This window comes from Sus scrofa, chromosome 2 (assembly GCF_000003025.6).
Source record: "Sus scrofa isolate TJ Tabasco breed Duroc chromosome 2, Sscrofa11.1, whole genome shotgun sequence".
In the NCBI taxonomy this organism is placed as follows: Eukaryota; Metazoa; Chordata; class Mammalia; order Artiodactyla; family Suidae; genus Sus; species Sus scrofa.
The window spans coordinates 128316620-128337713 of record NC_010444.4 but is presented as its reverse complement, the minus strand read 5'-3'; the positions used below and the strand labels follow the sequence as shown (position 1 = coordinate 128337713).

Below are 21094 nucleotides of genomic sequence, written 5' to 3'. Positions count from 1 at the left end.
TTGAGTGCTTTAAAAAGGTAAACATTATAATATTTGAATTATACCCAAATTAAAGAAAAAAAACAAAAACAGAATACAGTTCAGGGAAACAACGAATTTTCCAATATAAATGGATATATTTGTTTTCTAGGGCTACCATGACAAAATACCGCAAATTTGGTGGCTTGAAATAACAGAAATGTGTTGTCTCATAGTTCTGGAAGATAGAAGTCCAGAGTTAAGACATCGAAAAGCCATGGTCCCTCTGTAACCTGTAGGAACGTCCTGTCTCACTCCTCCCTAGCTTCTTGTGGGAGCTATCCGTCTTGGGCTTTTCTTGGCTTGGAGCTGCATCCTTGCCATCTCCGCCTCTGTCATCACATGATGTTCTCTCTGTGGGTCTGTTTCTAAATCTCTCTCTTCTTATTAGGACACCAGTCATTTGGATTAGAGCCCACCCTGATGACATCATCTTAACTTGATTACTGTGAAGGTTCTCTTTCTAAATAAAGTTACATTCTGAGGTTTAAGAAGGACATAAATTGGAGGAGGACACTCTTCCACCCATGACACTGGCACATAGAGAAGAAGAGTGTTTGGACTTTGTTAGAATGGACCTATAATGCTCATAATAGGAGTTTGCTCTTAAATTCCTAGCAAAAATTCAGTTTTGATTTTTGAGCTGGAAAATTAATGGAAGTATATGTTAAGAGAATTAATCTGGTAATAACTGGTAGGATGATTTGGATTTAAAAGAGACAAGATCGAGTTCCCTTGTGGTGCAGAAGGTTAAGGATCTGGTATTGTTCCTGCAGCAACTTGGGTCGCTGCTGTGGTGTGGGTTTGGTTCTGGGCTGGGGAATTTCCATAGGCCATGGGTGTGGCTGAATAAAAAGAGAGAGAGAAACAAGAAGTAGTAAAATCAAAAAGGAAGGTTGGGAGTTCCCGTCGTGGCGCAGTGGTTAACGAATCCGACTAGGAACCATGAGGTTGCGGGTTCGGTCCCTGCCCTTGCTCAGTGAGTTAAGGATCCGGCATTGCCGTGAGCTTTGGTGTAGGTCACAGACGTGGCTCGGATCCTGCGTTGCTGTGGCTCTGGCGTAGGCTGGCAGCTATAGCTCCGATTCGACCCCTAGCCTGGGAATCTCCATATGCCGTGGCAGTGGCCCAAGAAATAGCAAAAAAGACAAAAAAAAAAAAAAAGGAAGGTTGTAGAGAACACTGAGGAGGGAAAGTTCTCAAACTTGTTCAAGGAACCCATGCCCCTACCATCACCTTTTTTAAAATCTACAATATTCTGTAATTAGTCTGCCTCTAAGACATAAGAATGGTAGAAATGCTGATTATCAGTTTAGATGGTTGTGTGAAAAACCCATACGGTAGAAATGTATTTGAATTACTCACCCGTAAAAATGCAGAGAAGTAGAGACATAGAGAGAATATTTTAGATGAAATTCTCAGAATTTGATGATGGAGTAGATATGTGCAGGGGAGTGAGATACCAAGAACAGCTTCTGGATGTGGTTTACACAAATAGGTAATTCGTTCATTGAAATAAGGGATGTTGGAAGAGGGCCAGTTTTGGATAGGGAGTAGAGATAGTGATGATGAGTTCAACATTGCTTGGGTTAAATTTGAGATGCTTTTGGTATATATTCAGTGGTTATGTAAAGGATCTGAAGCTCCCTTGTGAGTTTATGTGTAAGAGACAATTGAATTTAGGATATGCAGAAGATCTCTTAGAGAGTATCCAGTATCATGAAGGAAAAGATACTGGAGCAAAAGTTGAAGAACTCTTTTTTATTTTTATTTTTTTGTCTTTTTGCCATTTCTTCGGCCGCTCCTGTGGCATATGGAGGTTCCCAGGCTAGGGATCGAATTGGAGCTATAGCCACTGGCCACAGCAATGCTGGATCTGAGCCGCGTCTGCGACCTACACCACAGCTCACGGCAATGCCAGATCCTTAACCCACTGAGCAAGGGCAGGGATCGAACCCTCAACCTCATGGTTCCTAGTCGGATTCGTTAACCACTGCGCCACGACAGGAACTCCAAAAGTTGAAGAACTCTTAAATGAAGAATAGGTGAAAGATGATGAGCCTGCAAATTATATAGACTGGGAGAGACAGTAAAGGAAGGGAAAAAAACAGCAAAATTTCTCTATTGAAAGTAAGAGAAGGGACAATTTCAGATGAAGGTAATGGTCAATAATGTCTAATGATATTGAGAAGTCAAGATGAAAATTTGGCCTCCTGGCGATGATTGAGACTCTGTCCAGATAAACACCAATTGTATGCTGATAACTCGCAGATATAAAACTCTAACCCAGCTCTTTCTTGAACTCCAAACCCATATCTCCAATTGCACATTGAATGTCTACTAGGCCTCGTAAGCTTAACATATTCAAAAGAAAGCTCCTGATTTTCTTCTCTAAACTTATTCCTCCAGCTGACTTCGTCATCTCACTTCATGTCAGTTCCATATCCTTGACTCTTTTCTTTCACCCAACTCATCCAGTCTTCAACAAATTGTATTAGCTCTATTTTCAAGGTATTCCAACCTCTAACCACCTCCCCATGCCAGACTCCAGTGTTCCTTTCTCCTTCTTTCTTCTTCCTTCTCCTTCTTCATGGCTGCACCAATGGCATATGGAAGTTCCTGGGCCAGAGACTGAATCCAAGCTGCAGCTGCAACCTATACCACAGCTGTGGCAACACTGGACCCTTAACCCATGGTGCCACAGTGGGAACTCCTGTTTCTTATTTTTATTAATAGATTTGTTGAAATATAATTCACATACCACATAATTTATCCACAATTCAATGGCTTTAGTATACCCACAATATTATATATCCATCACCACAGTTAATCTTGGAACATTTAGTTACCTCACCCCCCCCCCCCCAAATTAACAGTCATTCCCCATTCCCTCATCCCCCCAGTCCCTGGCACCATGAATTTATTTTCTATACCTATGAAATTGTCTATTCTGGACTTTTCATATAAATGGATTTGTATACAATGCGCCTTTTTGCGACTGGCTCCTTTCATATGGTGTAATGTTTTCCAAGTTTGTCTATTGCATATCAGTACTTCATGTGTTATATATCATATATTGTTTATCAGTACTTCATTTGTTTTTATGACTGAATAATATTCCGTTGTATGGCCATGCCACACTTTGCTTATCCATTCATTTATTGATGGACATTTTGATTGTTTTCACTTTTTGGTTCTTATGAATAATGATTCTATGAATATTCGTGTTTTTTAAAATTACTTAATGAATTTTATTACATTTATAGTTGTACAACAATCATCATAACCAAATTTTATAGCATTTCCATCCCAAACCCTCAGTATATCCCCCCATCCCCCAACCTGTCTCATTTGGAAACCATCAGTTTTTCAAAGTCTGTGAGTCATTATCTGTTCTGCAAAGACATTGATTCTGTCCTTGTTTTAGATTCCACATGTAAGTGATATCTTTTGATGTTGGTGTCTCATTGTCTGACTGACTCCACTTAGCATGATAATTTCTAGGACCATCCAAGTTGCTGCAAATGTCATTATTTATTTCCTTTTAATGGCTGAGTAATATTCCATTGTGTATATGTACCACATCTTCTTTAGCCACTCCTCTGCTGATGGACATTTAGGTTGTTTCCATGTCTTGGCTATTGTATGTAGTGCTGCAATGAACATTGGAATACATGTGTCTTTGCGAGTCATGGTTTTCTCTGGTTAGATGCTCAGGAGTGGGATTGCTGGATCAAATGGTAGCTCTATTTTTAGTTTTCTGAGGAATCTCCATACTGTTTTCCACAGTGGTTGCACCAATTTACATTCCCACCAACAGCGTAAAAGCGTTCCCTTTTCTCCACACCCTCTCCAGCATTTATTGTTGGTAGACTTTTGGATGATGGCCATTCTGGCTGGTGTAAGGTGGTACCTCATAGCGGTTTTGATTTGCATTTCTCTAATAATGAGTGATGTTGAACATCTTTTCATGTGTTTTTTGGCCATCTGGAATATTGATGTTTTGTTTGAAAGTGTGTTTTCCTTTTTCTTAGGAGTGCACTTGCTGGGTCATAGGGTAACTGTGTTTAACCTTTTGAGGATCTGCCAGATTGCTTTCCAAAGCAGTGTCTGTTATTTCTTGGTGGAATGATTGTGTCACCGTTGTTGCTGCTCTCCTCGGTTCCATCCTTGCTCCCTACAGTCCATTTTTCTTGCTCACCTCCCTCTGATGGGTCCTCAGCTCAGAGTAAAGGCAAAATACTTGAAATGATTATAAGTTCCCACACAATATAGCTCCATATGACCTCATTGGTTTTATCTCCTGCTATGCCTCCTCCCCTTGCTTCTTGCATCCCAATCCCTTTGCTGTTCCCTGTATACACCAGGCGTACTGCTGCTCCTTATCTGTTCCCTCTTCCTGGAACAGACTTCACGCTATATCCATAGTGCTGACTTCTTACCTCCTCAGGTCATTATTCAGATGTCTCCTCAGTGAGGCAGTCAGCACTCCGTGATTCCCTTTCCTGCCTTTTGTGTGTGTGTGTGTATCCATCACACTTACTCCCACTGAATATACTATGTAGTTTATTTTCTATCTGTTTTTCCCCCTGCCAGAAAGCTAGGCCCATGGAGGCAGTAATTTTTCAGTAGTTTCAGTAATTTTTCTGGTAGGATTAAAGAAATGTTTGATGAGTGAATAATTGAATGAATATGTGTTGAGGCTGGCAGCCATATTGGAATAGGTACAGTCGTTCCTGGGAAGTGAGAACAGGAATCACGGAGAGTAGATGACACTTCCAGCAAATTCGAGAATTAGAGAAACTGCCGAGCTCCTGTTGTGGCTCAGCGGGTTAAGAACCCGACTTGAATCCATGAGAATGTGGGTTTGATCCCTGGCCTTGCTCAGTGGGTTAAGGATCTGGTGTTGCCACAAGCTGTGGTGTAGGTTGCAGATGTGGCTGTGGTGTAGACCGGCAGCTGCAGCTCCAGTTTGACCCCTAGCCTGGGAACTTCCATATACCAACACATGCAGTCATAAAAAGAAAAAGAAAAAAAAAAATCTGAAATGTGGGAGAAGCTTGGTTTCCCTTCATAAAGGAAGGAAGTATTCAAGATCACTGACCTAAAAAGAAAACAAAGAGAGAGAGAGAATGAAAGTGAATATACACAAATCCCTCTACTTTCCCTCCTCTTACTGTAGATTAAGAGTCCATGCTCTTAACTCAGGCCAGCTCTCCACATGTACCCAGAACCTTGTTGGGAGGAAAAAGCCTTTCTCTGCCCCCTTAGGTCCAAATAATCAGAGGCCTGAAAATTAACTGAAAATAGGTTAACTAGAGAAGAGTCAAAGTCTCTTTAACAGGAGCACACAGGAGTTGCTCAGTGATGAGTAACTCACAGAATGGCTGGAGGTAAAGGTTTACAAACCAGTTTAACAAAGAGTTTCAGGAGTAAGGGATGGAAGCTTCTGTTGGGCTTTTGGGTGGTGATGGAAATAAGCAGTCTGTTTCCTTCCTGGCTGGAAATTTCCTCCTGCTGGGTGGTAAGGAATATGGCAGCTAAATTAATATTTCCTAGAGCTAAAGGTCGGTCTTCTTTCAAACAGGAAACCCCCTCAGAAAGGGGGGAGAGTCAGTGGCAGCCGTATTTGCAGGAAGTTTTGCTTGTTGAGACAGTGTCTTTCTGTGGCTGTTGTATGTTCAGATGTTTTCAGTTTAAAATAGAGTTCAGACCACTTTGGTGAGCTGCTAATTCCTTCAGTTCCAGACGTAGGCATGCCTGCAGATTGATCGGATAGGCCCCCTGATGCACCCTCTTAGGACATCATTCTCTGAGAAGGCCAGGTGATGGTCTGCCTTGGAGCTGAGTATGGTTCAGGGCCCCGGTCAAGGGCATTGCCCCCACAAAGGTCTCCACTGCATCCTGCTTCATCAGTTTTTCCTTTTCAGCAGCAGCATCCTGTTACATACAAACATGCTATTTTTCTCCACTTAAATAAAGAAAAATCAGGAGTTCCCTTCGTGGCACAGCGGAAACGAATCTGATTAGGAACCATGAGGTTACGGGTTCAATCCCTGGCCTTGCTCAGTTGGTTAAGGATCCGGTGTTGTTGTGAGCTGTGGTATAGGTCGCAGATGCAGCTTGGATCGGGTGTTGCTGTGGCTGTGGTGTAGGCCAGTGTCTACAGCTCCGATTAGACCCCTAGCCTGGCAACCTCCATGTGTCATGGGTACAGCCCTGAAAAAGACAAAAATAAAAATAAAAAAATAAAGTAAAATCAACACTTGATTTTAATAGAAAAATTTAAATGTGTGCTGGATTTTGTATGATACCTAGAAATTACTGTGGATAAAACCACGAGAGACCCCTATCCTCAGGCAAGAACAAGAGACCATTAAAGAACCCAATAAACAGAGAAGGCCGTTCATCCTAATTTACAAAACGTCCTGTCTTCTCCCACGAGTCTAGAATCAAGTTCTTCTTCTGGAATCAAGTCTGTTCAGAAAGGAAGAGAAAACCCAAGGCCTTAGAGCAGTCAGGGGTATGGCTAAAGAGGAGTAAGTTCCAGGGAGACTGCCCTAGGACTGCCAGCACAGCGTCTCCATGTATGTAGGGGAAAAACTTAGTGAGTTGTAATGCCTTGGAACTTTTGCCATTGTCTTTGTATAAAACGTGTAAACTTTGAATATGTATTATTTTGTCTCAATAAAAAGTTGGCCTAATTTTAAGCGACTTAATTTTGAATACACAGTCTTATGAAGTAAAACAAACAAACCAAAAAAATTCTAGGCAGTAGTCCTAGTTTTAATCTGGTAAATTGGAGAATAAAAATTAACAAAGACTTGAAGAATTAAGGTACATATTCAGTAATCAGCATTGACTGTATAACCTACCAGAAGCGAATGGCCTTTGGAATAAAAGAGCAGGCAGAAACACGACCCACCAAGTTGTCAAATTCACCAAATACCATATTGATGTTCTAAAAGCCAGTCTCCAGGGCATCCTTCGCTGAGGAACAAAAATGAAAAGGCAAGCACTTACTTCTATAACTTACTTAATATTGATGGTCCTAGGATCTCATAAACACAGCCATGAAATGGCCAGTCCTGCCTTTCCTTGCCCCAAACTAATACATTCTCTATTAATTTCCTAGTTAATTCAAAACTAGCTACTGTGTTTCTTCTGGTAGATATCACCTAAGAGGGGGAAGAAAGGATGGTGAAGGAAAAAACTCTTTATAGTTGTTGCTTTTGTATCCCTGTTCTCAATGCTGGATTAAATTATAAAAGGAACCAAAATATTAGTGCGTTACAAATTGCTAGAAAAATGACTTCCTGAGGTTACCCTGGTAGAAAGGCAAAGTAACAAAGAAAGTATCAACTTGGGACTCACAGACAGAAAAGCACTTCAACTCACTAATTGGCCTTAGGCAAATTTTCCTAAACTGCCAGATTTACTGGGGGAAAAAAAAAAAAAGACTCTGCTGGGGGCCAGTCCCAGGCATAGGCATGCCACTCTGGTCCCTCCATATTGGAAGCCACAGCCAGTGGGTAAGATGGAAATTGTTGTGTAATAAGAATTTGGCTGCTCTTTGTCCCCACTTCCTATGAGGTAGCCTCTAAGTCCTTGAAATTTTCAGAATGAGTGACTCTGTTACTCATGGTTGGTCCCTTGAACCATACTGGGATTTATGCCAATGAGGTGACTCCTGGTGAGTCTCCAGGGTTATTTCAGTATGGAGGCTGCCATGTTGGAAAAACCAACATGGAGTTGGGTCCAAAGCCAACATAGGAATTGGTTTTTAACCACACATTGACAAGCCCAACTTCCCAACTTCTGGGAACGGGAGGGGGGCTCAAGATTCAGTTTAATTATATGGCCAATGATTCAGTCATTCAGCCTCTATCATGACACACCAATAAAAAGTCTGGATATCTGAAGTTCCAGTGAGCTCCCAGTTTAGTGCTTCTTGTCCCTGTGTCAGGAGGGACAGTGAGTGTGCCTCCTGAGGATAGGGAACATTTTTGTCCGAGAACTTCTCAGACCTCGTCTTATGTATCTCTTCATTTCTCTAGTTCCGGTCTGTATATTTTATGATAAAATTATAATCCTAAGTGTAACAGATTCCTGTATTCCCTGAGTCATTCTAACAGATTTTAGAACTTGGGGAAATAGTGGGAAGCTCCAGATTTGTCGCCAGTTGGTCAGAAGTGTGAGTGGCTTGGGAACTCTACAGCTTTCAGCTGGTGTCTGAAGTGAGCGACGTCTTACAGAGTGCTGTGCTCTCAACCTGTGAAATCTGACGCAACTCCAGGTAGATAGTGTCAGAATTGCCTGGCAAATACATACAGAGAAAACTTGAGCACCATGCAGGAGATGCTAAGAGGGGCGTGCACTGAGAAAGTACAGGGGATGCACAGAGAAGAGCATATGATGCAGCCCCCTCTCTAAGGACAAGAGGAGCTCTAGGCAATTGCTCTCTTGAAAAAAAAAATCACTTTATTTATTTATTTTTATGAGAGTATAGTTAATTTACAGTGTTGTGTCAATTTCTGCTGTGCAGCTTAATGAGCCAGTCACACATATATAGACATTCTTTTTCTCATACTGTCTTCCATCATGTTCTGTCCCAAGAGACTGAATATACAGTTCCCTGTGCAGTTGTCTCTTGAGATGACTCTAAGAATGTTTATTTTGTAAAAAATTGAAAGTAAAAAGAAGAAAATAAAATCACAATTCGAAGATAATCAAATCGATGTTTATATTTTTAGCATGTTTTCTTCTACACATCTTTCTATGGATTTTTGAGGTAGTGCTATATTTGTGATTATTTTTATTTTCATTTAACACGTTTGTCATAAGCATTCTCTTGTGACATTAAAGGTTCATCACACATTTTCATGTTAACGGCTGTGCAACACACATACATAGATAGATGGATAGATACCAGGTAGTTTAACACTTTTACTAACTTTGAGCCGTTGGGTTGCTTCTGGCTTTTGATATAGCAAATAATGTGAAGATGGAAATCTTTATACATTTTTGCCCATATTTCTGATTATTTCCTTAAGATAAACTTTTAAAAAAAATCTGACCTCAGCTATTTCCTACTCCTAGGAAATCTTATTTTTGACTGGACTCTGAGGTAGAAGCTCTCAGATAGGACAGTCTCCATCTCTTGGCAGTCTGCTCCTGCTGATTGGCATCTTTCATCCTCTTGCCCAGTGGTTAGCAGATTCTGTGACCTCTTCCTAATTTTTCTTAGTTTCTTTCTTCCAAGCAACAAGCCAACTTTGGTGTCGCAGGGCATGTGGCATAATGGAACACCGAGTCTGGGGCACAGAGGTTTCTTACCTTCTGTGTTCAGGGGCTTTCCATGACATATTGGCAGACATCATCTTCTTTAGAGAGGCTGAAAAGTTTGTGGATGCAGCTAGCTCTTTAGAGACCCAGCAATGAAGCAAAGCGTATCAGTGAGTCCAAGAATATCTTTCTCCTCTTTTTTATTTTTATTTTTCACAATAATCAAATCGATTTGGCCTACGCAGTGCATCCCCTGAGCAGATATGTGCTTGCTTCCTGGGATCCTCCTGGTCTATTACAGGAATACCCCTTACCCAGCAGGTGCATGGGGCTGTAGGTCAAGACACCTTGCTTGGTGGGAAAACCTGGTTTGTCATCCCTACTCTGATGTGGATCACATAGCCCTTCCTTTCTTCACCCAGAGCATCCACAGCAGCTTTGGAGGCTAAGTGCTTCACACAGAGGTTCAGAATTTGCATTTGTTGCCAACTTCAATGAGTTCCTGGCACCTCATGGTTGGATAGGAGATGTTCAGCTTTGTCTTTAAGCAGTTGATCACCTCTGAGGCACCACAGCAGAGAGAGAAACTCTTGAAGTACAGCTACTGAGTAAAAAGGATTTGTTTTTACAACATGAAACCTGCTCCCAAACTGACTTACAGAAATATGAATGTACCCTCCTGCCAGGCGTGTACAAGTGTCTAACTTAAAGCTCAGTTGCCAAAATTAAATCCTTTACTAAAAACCTAGAAATTTGATAGGCCCTGAAGGCTTATTGTATTGCTTTATTATTATTATATGTCTTTTTAGGGCCGCATCCGCAGCATATGGAGGTCCCCAGGCTAGGCGTGGAATCAGAGCTACAGCTTCTAGCCTACACCACAGCTCACAGCAACACTGGGTCCTTGACCCACTGAGCAAGGCCAGGGAGTGAACCTACGTCCTCATGGATGCTAGTTGGGTTCATTACTCCTGAGCCACAACAGGTACTATTTTATTGCTTTAATATGCTTTCGTTTGACTAATTGTGAGAACAGCTGAATATTTTAATATTTTTTTCATCTCTTAGTTAATTGTCCTTTTTATTTATTTATTTATTTATTTTTTGCTTTTTTTATTTGTTTGTTTTGTTTTTGTTTTTTAGGGCCACACCCATGACATATGGAAGTTCCCAGGCCAGGAGTCAAATCGAAGCTACAGCTGCTGGCCTACACCACAGCCATAGCAACATGGGATCTGAGCCACGTCTGCAACCTGCACCACAGCAATGCAATCCAGCTAAGTGAGGCCAGGGATCAAACCCGCATCTTCATGGATACTCATTGAATTCATTTCCACTGAGCTACCATATGTATAGTATATAACTACCATATATAAAGGATATATATATATATTTTTTTTTTTTTTTTGACTAAAGCAGGAGCCTGAGGGCAGTTTCCCCTCAGGAGCAAGGCCCATTTGAGCCCCAAGGAGCTGCTCTGTCCATATGTTTGAAGAACTGTGTCTAGATGCAGCAAGGGGTGGACTGTGGCAGAGATGGAGATGCTCAGCTCAGCTCTCCCTTGGAGAATGGACTTGCTGCCCACTTACAGAGCACAGCTGGCAGACAGCCTCCAGCTTATTGTATCGTCACTGTTCTCCCAGCTTTCAGGGCAAGGGAGCTCTTATTCTCCAGGTAGTCCTATCCACATACAAAACGAAAAATGGGTTCAAGGGCCTAGCTAGCCCATCCAACCTGGGACCACTCTCAGGAAATCTTGGCTCCACAACTCCCTTTGGAGCTTTCAGATTCCCCATTCCTGCCCCATCCTGTTTCCTCCCCTTTACGTCTCAGGGGTGTGACTGACCATTAAGGCATGACATTCTAGCACTATTTCAGTGCCTGTTGTCTGGAAAACCCAGCCTGTGGCAGCAGCTGCCATTGTTTGAAGCTGACATGTTCTTCTCATCCTGATACTAGAGAAACATTCACGTTTACTTGCTTCTATTTTTAGGAAGGACTTGACTTCTCGTGTTTCAGTTTTGTATACATCTGCAAAGTATTTTGGTAGAGCATGAAGGATCTAATGTGATTTTTTTTTTTTTTCTTCCTGTGGTTGGTGCCATTGAATATTTCTGCCTCCTATCTTTTATGCCCTTGTGTCATCCCTCCTCTGGAATGTGAGCTGGACTCAGTAGCTCCATATTGGATTAGAAATAACTGAAGATCCCATCCGTCTTGGGTCTTCTCTTATCCTCTTCTCTTGGCTCACTTACACTGGGGAGAGGAAGCAGCCCTATAGATAGAACTGTGTGGGGTGGCGAGGAGCTCAGGCCCTAGGTCCAAGAGCACAAGAGGAACTGAGACTTTCTAGCCAACAGCCTATGAGGAATTGAAGCCTGCCAACCACCATGTAATTGACCTTGGAAGCAGGTTCTTCAGCCCCAGGTGAGTTCCAAAGATACCTGCTACCCCAGCTGACAGTTCAGCTTCACCTCACAAGGGATCTTGAGTGAAAGGTACCCAGTGAAGCTGCTCCCCAGATTCCTTATTCAAAGAAATTACGAGATAATATGTTCGTAGATTTCAGCTATTACATTCTGGTATAATTACTTATGCAGCAGTAGATAACTAATACATTCATCAAGGAACACTACAATTTGGAGCTTTATTTATTTTTCCACTTGTATGTTTACTTCTTAATAAGTGAGAAGTTTACTTTATGTACAGTAAGAGTCCAGGCCTAGGAAGGTGGTTCTGCCATTCTTAACAAGTAGCTCCTATTTAACTATGTTTTAGGCAATTGTTTATATCTCGTGTCCTCTCAATTTTTAGAAGGACCAGAAGGAGTACAAGCCCAGTCGTTTAAGGAGCAAGGCTTAGAAGTGATATATATCAATTTCATTTATATCCCATTAGCTAAAATTTGACCATGTAGTTGTACCCACCTCCATAGGAGGTTTGAAAATGTAACGTCATTACTGATCATTCCTTTCCCCAATTGAATTACCTTTTATCCCTCCAAATGTTGTTTTCTGTCCACTAATCCTCAGCGATTACCAGAACATTCTACTCATTTCTGATTTTTTACACATTTTATACAATTTTAATCACTACTTTTCTTTTTGAACAAACCAGAAGCTAATTTTTTATTGTCTGCATTTGCAAACGAATGGTTGAATCAGTATACCAACCTTCAAAAAAACTATTGATCGTTTAAAAATGCAAGCTTTGTAAAAGTCAAATATTCATATAAAAAGAGCACAAATCATAAATGTAATTTCTGTGCATTCTGACAAAATGGACACACTATGTAACCAGCAGCCATAAATCAAGAAATGAAATGTTACCAGAACTAAAGACTCCTTACCCGACTTCCAGGCATCTCAGATTCCTTTTATCTGTTTCAGAACTTCATATAAATGGTATCATAAAGGACATACTCTCTAGTGTCTGCCTTATTTTGCTCATTCTTATATTAGTGAGGTTCATCTGCATCATTGTCTATAGTTGAGTTCATTCATTTATCGTTTTATTCCATTGAATGAACATACTATTTATTTACTTATTTATGGACATTTAGATTGTGTCTAGTTTGTTGGCTTTACAAGTAGTGCTGATCATTATTGTCCAAAATTTGCCCATCAGAATTCTGTTTTGCATTATAATAAACCTACACATTTGGGGGAAATCAACATTTTTCCAGTATCCAGTCTTCCAGTTGATGATCAAATGTGTATCTCAAATCTTTTTTGTTATGACACCTCTGAAAACAGTGTTGTGATATCATTCATACACATCTTTCACATTCTCTGTTAAAGGTATTCATTGGTGTATATAGTCTCTGTTGCTGTTGAATTTCATGATACTTTTTAAAAGTGATTATTACTAGTATATAGCAATATTTTCTTTTATTCCAGATGCTTTTAGAGTACTGATTCTAAACTCTAAAGGGAATGTTTCTAAGGTTTAATGGATCATTATTCATATGATTATTTATCATTGAATAAAAATTATCCATATGATATTTTTAGTGCTCCCTTTTATTTGGTTGCAGGATTTCCATTCTTTTCATAATTCTTTCTCTAACCTAGGTATATTATTGTGAATCATGTGAGCCTGATGCATATTTATTAGTCTGCTTTTCTACTTCCCTTTCTTCCAGGATTCTCCTGGCTTTCTTCCTACCTCACTTCTTTCTATTTCTTTTGCAGGCTTCTCCTCATAGTCTAGCCTTTCCTTGGGGGAGTGTTCCGGGGCTCAGTCCTGGGACTCCTCCTTTTAGTCTCATTTCCTCAGTGAGTTCATCCAATCATATACTACATATATGCTCATGGCCCAGAATGCACAGATGCATCGTAGTGCTCACCCACAACTCCAGCCTCTTATTTCCACTTGTCTACTCGTTACCACCACTTCAGAGTCTGAAAGACATCTCAAAATCAGCATATCCATAACCAGATCTTCCTTCCAAAATCCATTCTACCTCAGGGTCTCTTATCTCCCTTGAGGGCCAACCCTTCCTTCCAGTAGCCCAGACAAAACCTTTCTTTTCTGTTATATTCTCTAGAATCCAACTTGTCAGGAAAATCATGTCAGTTTCAATGTACACCCAGAATCTGGTGTACACTTTTTACTCCCTCTACTGCCATTAGCCGTTTGGGGTTCTCTCTCTCTCTCTATTGTGTGTGTGTGTGTGTATGTGTGTCTTTTTTTATCTTTTTTGTAGGGCCGCACCCACGGCATATGAAAGTTCCCAGACTAGGGGTTGAATTGGAGCTGTAGCTGCTGGCCTACACCACAGCCACAGCAACGCCAGATCCAAGCCACATTTGCAACCGACACCACAGCTCATGGCAATGCCGGATCCTTAACCCACTGAGCAAGGTCCAGGGATTGAACCTGTGTCCTCATGGATGCTAGTCAGATTTGTTTCCACTGAGCCACGACAGGAACTCCGTTTTCTCTCTCTTTTTTTTTAAATTAATTAATTAATTTATTTATTTGTCTTTCTGCCTTTTCTTGAGCTGCTCCCGCGGCATATGGAGGTTCCCAGGCTGGGGGTCTAATTGGAACCGTAGCCACCGGCCTACGCCAGAGCCACAGCAACACGGGGTCTGAGCCGCGTCCCAGCTCACGGCAACGCTGGATCCTTAACCCACTGAGCGAGGCCAGGGATCGAACCTGCAACCTCATGGTTCCTAGTCGGATTCATTAACCACTGTGCCTCGACGGGAACTCCCATTTTCTCTTTCTGTTGGAACACTACAGACATTCTAACATGGCCTCCTGCTTCCCTTCTTGGACCTATACATCCTTGTCTCAGTAAAGCAAAAACTTAAATATTATTCATTTAATTCTCTGCTCAAAAATCTCCTCATCACAGTCATCTGTTTCTGGGTAAATTCAAAAGGGTCCTGACACAGTCGACCTCCTAATCCCATTCCTTCCCAGGCCTATCTCGTACCCCTCTCTTCTTTGTTCACTCTGCCTCAGCCAAGTTGGCCTCTTTATTGTTTCGGAAGCCAGGCAGGAATGTTCCTGCCTCAGGACCTTGGCACGTGCTATTCTGTCTGCCTCGAGCACTGTTCTTTGAGATATTCTTGTGGATTACTGCACGGCCTCCTTCCTGTCTGCTCAGACATCAGGGTATGGCCACCTTACTTTCAGCTGCGAGCCCCCTCTCCTTCTCAGTACTCCCGTTGCCCACCTTTCCCATTTCTTCTCTTCAACAGCATGTTCTACTTTTGAATAGAAGTGTTCAAAATAGAACATTTTTGTAGAAATGTTTGGTGTTGATTATTACTTGACTCTCCTCGTTACTACCTCAGCAGAATATAAGCTCCAGGAGAGCAAGAACTTTTGTCTGTTTTGTTTACTCTTGTATCTCAGTCTTAGAAGTGCGCCCCAGTGGGCACACAATGGCTATTTAGAAAAACCATGATAGGTGTATTATTTATTTAAAGTTTAGGGGAGTTCCCGTCGTGGCGCAGTGGTTAACGAATCCGACTAGGAACCATGAGGTTGCGGGTTCAGTCCCTGCCCTTGCTCAGTGGGTTAGGGATCTGGCGTTGCCGTGAGCTGTGGTATAGGTTGCAGACGCGGCTCGGATCCTGAGTTGCCGTGGCTCTAGCGTAGGCCGGTGGCTACAGCTCCGATTCATCCCCTAGCCTGGGAACCTCCAAGAAATAGCAAAAAGACAAAAAATAAATAAATAAATAAATAAATAAATAAAAATAAAGTTTAGAAGGGGAGTTCCAGCTCTGGCACAGTGGGTTAAGAACCCGACTGCAGTGGCTCTGGTCGCTGCAGTAGTATGGGTTCAAACCCCAGCCTGGTGCAGTGGGTTAAAAATAAAGTTTAGAATGTAATCCCCAGAGGGACTAAAAAGCCAAAATGATTCAAAATTGCTGCTGGAAATGGGCGTAAGCCTGGAAAGGGCTATGTGGAAAAGGGATACTATTCTTAAAAATCCTCTTGCGCTGTTTGATTGTTTTTACTGTGATAAAAATTCAAAAAACTTTTAAATAAGTTAACATTGCTGAAAAAAATCACGGGATGGTAACAGTGTTGGAAGGCTAGCCAACAACAATGTACTTTCTAGTAAATTGCTCTAAATCTGTTTTGAGAGCAAACTATGGAATCTGCTAATGGTAGATACAGATGGTACAAAACAATAAACCTCTTTTTGGTGTTGGGTATAATTTAAAATAGAATCTCTTTTTATCATGCCTTAAAGTGACTTCCATCTACTTACGTGATGGAGCTTTATAGGATTGCATTAAAGTTCCCCACATTTCACCATGAGTGTAAACTGTATCGGGTGTCATCATTCAAGGCTTTAAGTAAAATGTGATTTTTTTGGATTCTTTAAATCCGGGTGGAAAAAAATCATCAAAATAATTTTTCATACACAGCCAGCATATGTGACTGCTTGCTCATTGGAGGAGGGAGATGGGGAGAAAAGGATGGAAATAACAAAAATCATTTTGTCTAAGCCTGCAAGTGACACAAATTCAAACAATTGCTTTTTCAGAGTCCTCAGGCTTGTTTCTATTCAGTGTTTGCTGAGCTTTAGAGAAGGCTGAATCCCACCATGGCAAGCTGCCATCTTTGTCAGAGCAAAGAGCTGTTTACATTCAAGGCACATAATAAGTGCAATGTGAAGTAAAAAACAGTGTGCGTTCTATTATGGCTGATTAGGCCATTGTACACTGTTTCAACTAATATCTTCCTTGTGCTAAAAATAGTGAGAAGCCACGGGACCTCAGGCAGCATGATCCCTCAGTACTGTACTCTTTCACGAGATTGCCAACAAAAGCTGCCTCTAACTCCCCAGAAAAATAAAAGGGCCACTTAGTAGCTTTAGTGTCCTGCAAAACATGTAGTTTATCTGAGCTGTTTGGAAACCTTTCAGAAAAGGAGATGCAGAGAGCACACAGCTTCTGGAAGGTAGATCTCTCTTCTTGGTAACTTCCTTTTCTTGCTATGATGCTTGATATAAATATCTTAAAAGTCAGTTGGTTGCTCTGAAATGTGCTTCTTCCTTAGCTCCTGCTTAATCGGAGTAAAAGTGGCATGAATGCATATATTGATGCATAGGCCACGGGGAACCTAAATAAATAAATATCTGTATTTGAGGCTATAGAAGAAGGGAGCAGTATGAATAAACTGAGTTCCCAGGTCATTCCATCACAAAGTCAATAGCTCTTCTCATTGAAGGGGCGGAAAACAAACTGCTTTCTATTTTATTGAAAGCCTGGAAGAATTTGCACGGCTGTAATCCCAAATCTAGAGGCAATCTATTAAGAACTCAGCATTGCTGATCCTGAGACTCAACTGATAAGCACATTCTTCCCCCACCTCCTCCAACGTTAATCCTCTTAAAGTTGGTGCTAAGTAATGAAAGGGTGTGATGCAAGAGCCCCCCCCCCCCACTTTATTACAACCACACAAAATGCTTGTGTAAATGTTTCATTAACAAACTGCTGGACTAGTATTTAATATCCCTTGCCTCCTTCCCCCTGGACCCCTCGGTAGGGGCTCCTGCATGGGGCATGACTAAATGTGTGATTTACACATGTTTAAGAGAAGCATTCCCACACTTGAATGCTGTTCCATGACAAAGGGAGGGGAGGGGCTGAGAGAGAGGTGTTGAACCTATTGTAGACATTTTAATTTACAATGCTCTCTCTCTCTCTCTCTCTCTTTTTTAATGGGCTTTAAAAGATGAATGACTTCCACTCACTTATCAGTCTATGTTTCATTTCTCAGTGTTCTTTCTAACTGCTGGTCTCTATGCAAGTGCTTTTGGTCCGATAATTTGAGGCTGGTCCTTTTGGAGACACAGTTCGATGTTGTAACATTCTAAGAAAAGCAAGATGAATTCCACTGCAAAAGCCATCGTGCAAAGAACCCTTTTCCAAACCACAGAGAGGCCAAAATAGATGACTTATCTGTACTTTGAATGTGCCAAAGGATGCCGGATATTCTGTGGAACTATGCATCCTGTGTTTTTTGCTCTGTGGTCATCTAATTACAATCTGATGTTTTGTGTTCTTTAGCTAATCTAGTAAATCCTAACAGGATGCCTGCATTATCTGATTTTTAAAATAGGGCATTTGAGTATAAAAATAAACTTTCCTTTCAGATAAGCCAGATGGGCCTATGGCCGCTACTGAATCAGTCAATACCCAGTAACAGGATGTATTGATGCAACCTGAAGATACAGAGCTGGTCTGTGGAAGTTAAATTCTGACAACAGGGTTCACATCTAACACGAGTGAGTTGTCTTGGGCCAAATCCTTAGAAGAAACCTTTGTGTTACATTCTGAGAGACTCCGACCTTTGAAATGAGTATATAAGAAAACCAAACACAAGTGTAGCCACTTGCTATACAAGTGTCTTTGCTCCTGGTGTCATTCATTTCATTTCAGTTTACCAGGAGCATCTGGTCACAGATCGGGTCACTGGGTTTGGGTCAGTACAACCTTTGGGTCCGTGTGGATAATTCTGTCTGTAGCCTCCACTCCGGCCTGGTCTCAGAGTGAACAGATTCATTTAGATCAACAGTGCCCTGGGGGATAAACGCTTAATGTATTCAACCTTCCAAGAGCTGAGAACATCAATACATTCATAAAGCCACTTTGATTTGTATCGACTACGGTCGGGCTGCTAATTCATATACATCATTGTTTACTTCACAGAGCTTTTAACATGACTTTTGATTGATAGAAATCATGATTCAATTTCTGTGAAGAAGTGGTGACCTCAGACCTGCCTCAGATCCTTACTTTCTCTCTGCTGTCACAAAACGGAAGGAGGAACTTTCATGTCACAGCCTTAAGAAATTGCTAGATAACAGCTCATGTGTACTTAAAATTTTTTTTTTTTTTCATAGTAACAGGTAAGAGCAAAGTAGACGGCCCAAATAAGGGCAGTCAATGATCTAAACATGTTATTAATGTGTTCACGGCCAAACCATTGATTTACTCTGGGGCAAACACTACAAGCCAGATGCGTTTCCCACTCAGAAAATCTGTATTAAGCAAAGGAGAAAATTCACCAGACAAGGCCATGTCTCTTCATTTGTTTAGTGCCAAGCCCTGAGAGGTTTTTATTTACAGGAACCATTACGACACATGGCAAAGCTCTGTAACTAATGTACCCTGTTTCATGCAAATAACACAATCTGTATCTCATAAGAGTTTTAGTTTTGTTTGTTTGATGCTCTGTCAAACAGGGACTCTGAAAATTCTTTTCTAGCCATTCATTTCTTTCTAAGTCACTAAAACAAATGGCTCTAAACCAAGCCAATGGGCTTAAGTGATCAGAATTAGATTTTGTTTTGTTTATTGGTTACTTCCCAAACTTAAATAAGGCTTGAAATATTTTGCATTTTCTTTGGTTGCAGTCATATCCAGAGGTGCGGTCCAACAAAGGTGTGGGTTTTACTAAGGAAAATGTTCCTTCCTCAGAAAGTTGCGTGAAACTAACATTGAAGGGGACAAAGAACTGAGACTATAAGAAGACAAAATGGTGACAGGAGAACTGGCATGCCTTTTTCTCAGATAAGGATGAGCCTGAACGCAACATATCCATGGCTCCAGAAAAATTCACAGTTCTGATGGAGATAAACTTAGAAAGCCTCGAGACAGCCCAGACTCGTCAGCATCTCACAGTTAATTAAAGAAGTGAGTGAAGGCATCAAGGCTTGCTCCCATCTGCCTGAATAATTCACCGCCTGTATCCATTATTAAAACCCGTTACTTCCCCACAATGATTCCCCGCTCGAGATGGATTGGTCTCAGAACCGAGAGATAAATTGTAACAAGGCCTACAGCTATATTAATAAATTGAAATGAACATTTATTTGCTCATCTAATTAGAACTGTAGTTTTTCCCAAATAGTGTAGTCATGCATTACCTTGACAGGCAGCACTGTCTACCTTTTGTGAGATTAAAATGAACAGGAGGGCTTTGCCCCAGATTTGGGGTTTCTCTGCATAAGAAGTTCTTTGGCCACCGCTGTTCTTTCAAGCCATTCATTCCATCACTATCCTATCTCTCCAGGATTGATGGGAGCTTAGCTTTTGAGGTACTTCGTCAGAGGGCTGCAAAGAATCATGCATATAGAACACGCATTCTTCTTTTGTCCCGTCTCTCTTTTTAAAGGGTTGCAGGAGGGAAAAAAAGCATGTAAAGGTTTTTCCCTCCCCCCTCCCCATTTCCACTTCCCTTCATTAGGAGGACAAAGCAGTAGAGCTCAGAGGTTCAAAGAACCTGTGCTGGGGTTTGCTTCCCTACTCAGTCATTGACTGGTGCAGAACCTCAGTTTCTGCCTCTGAAAATGAAACGAATAGTATCCATGTTGATGGGGTCCACGTGAAGTGTAGAGAGAGTGTCTTTGAAGGATGCAGGTGCCTATCAATGATAAGTGCGATTATTACTTTTTAAATTTTTATTTATTTATGCATATATATTTTTGCTTTTTAGGGCTGCACTGGCAGCATATGGAGGTTCCCAGGCTAGGGGTCTCATCGGAGCTATAGCTGCCGGCCTCCACCACAGCCACAGCAATGCTGGATCCTTAACCCCCTGAAAGAGGCCAGGGATCGAACCTGCAACCTCATGGTTCCTAGTTGGAGTCATTTCCGCTGCGCCACTACAGGAACTCCAAAGTGTTGTTATTATTTAGCAGTTCTTACCCTTCCCAGTTTGCACCCTAGATTCCAAAAACATTGATCAGGAGTTCCCATCGTGGCGCAGTGGTTAACGAATCCGACTAGGAACCATGAGGTTGCGGGTTCGGTCCCTGCCCTTGCTCAGTGGGTTAACGATCCTGCGTTGCCGTGAGCTGTGGTGTAGGTTGCAGATGCGGCTCGGATCCCGCGTTGCCGTGGCTCTGGCGTAGGCCAGTGGCTACAGCTCCAATTCGACCCCTAGCCTAGGAACCTCCATATGCCACAGGAGCGGCCCAAAGAAATAGCAAAAAGACAAAACAAACAAACAAACAAAAAAACATTGATCACATTTGCGTGAAGGGAGTCTTTCTATAACATACCTAAGGTCTCCATTTCTGGAGTTCAGAAATGAATGTTGTGGTGTGGCGACATAAAACTTTCCCATTAGGTAGGATTTCCATAGCAAAAGTCCAGTCTCCTCCCACCTGATGATACAGTCTTGGATGACAGAGTTTCTGTCTTCCTTGCTGGCAGAGGGCCTAGGACATAGTAACTCATAGAATATAGCTCAATAATTGATGTGTTTTGTTTTGTTTTGTTTTGTTTTACCATAATGAGAAGTATGGTTA

General features: G+C 41.5%; 1 long non-coding RNA gene and 1 pseudogene across 4 annotated transcripts in view; one reads left to right on the top strand and one right to left on the bottom strand.

The window, feature by feature from the left end:
• The window catches only part of LOC102158243, a 1168296-nt gene extending 1148635 nt beyond the window's left edge, over positions 1–19661 (top strand). For all 4 annotated transcript variants that reach the window (XR_002342080.1, XR_002342079.1, XR_002342078.1 and 1 more), the window contains one exon: positions 19196–19661. This is a non-coding gene — a long non-coding RNA (uncharacterized LOC102158243). The remainder of the gene's footprint in view (positions 1–19195) is intronic.
• On the bottom strand, positions 8668–10199 carry LOC110259695 (annotated as a pseudogene).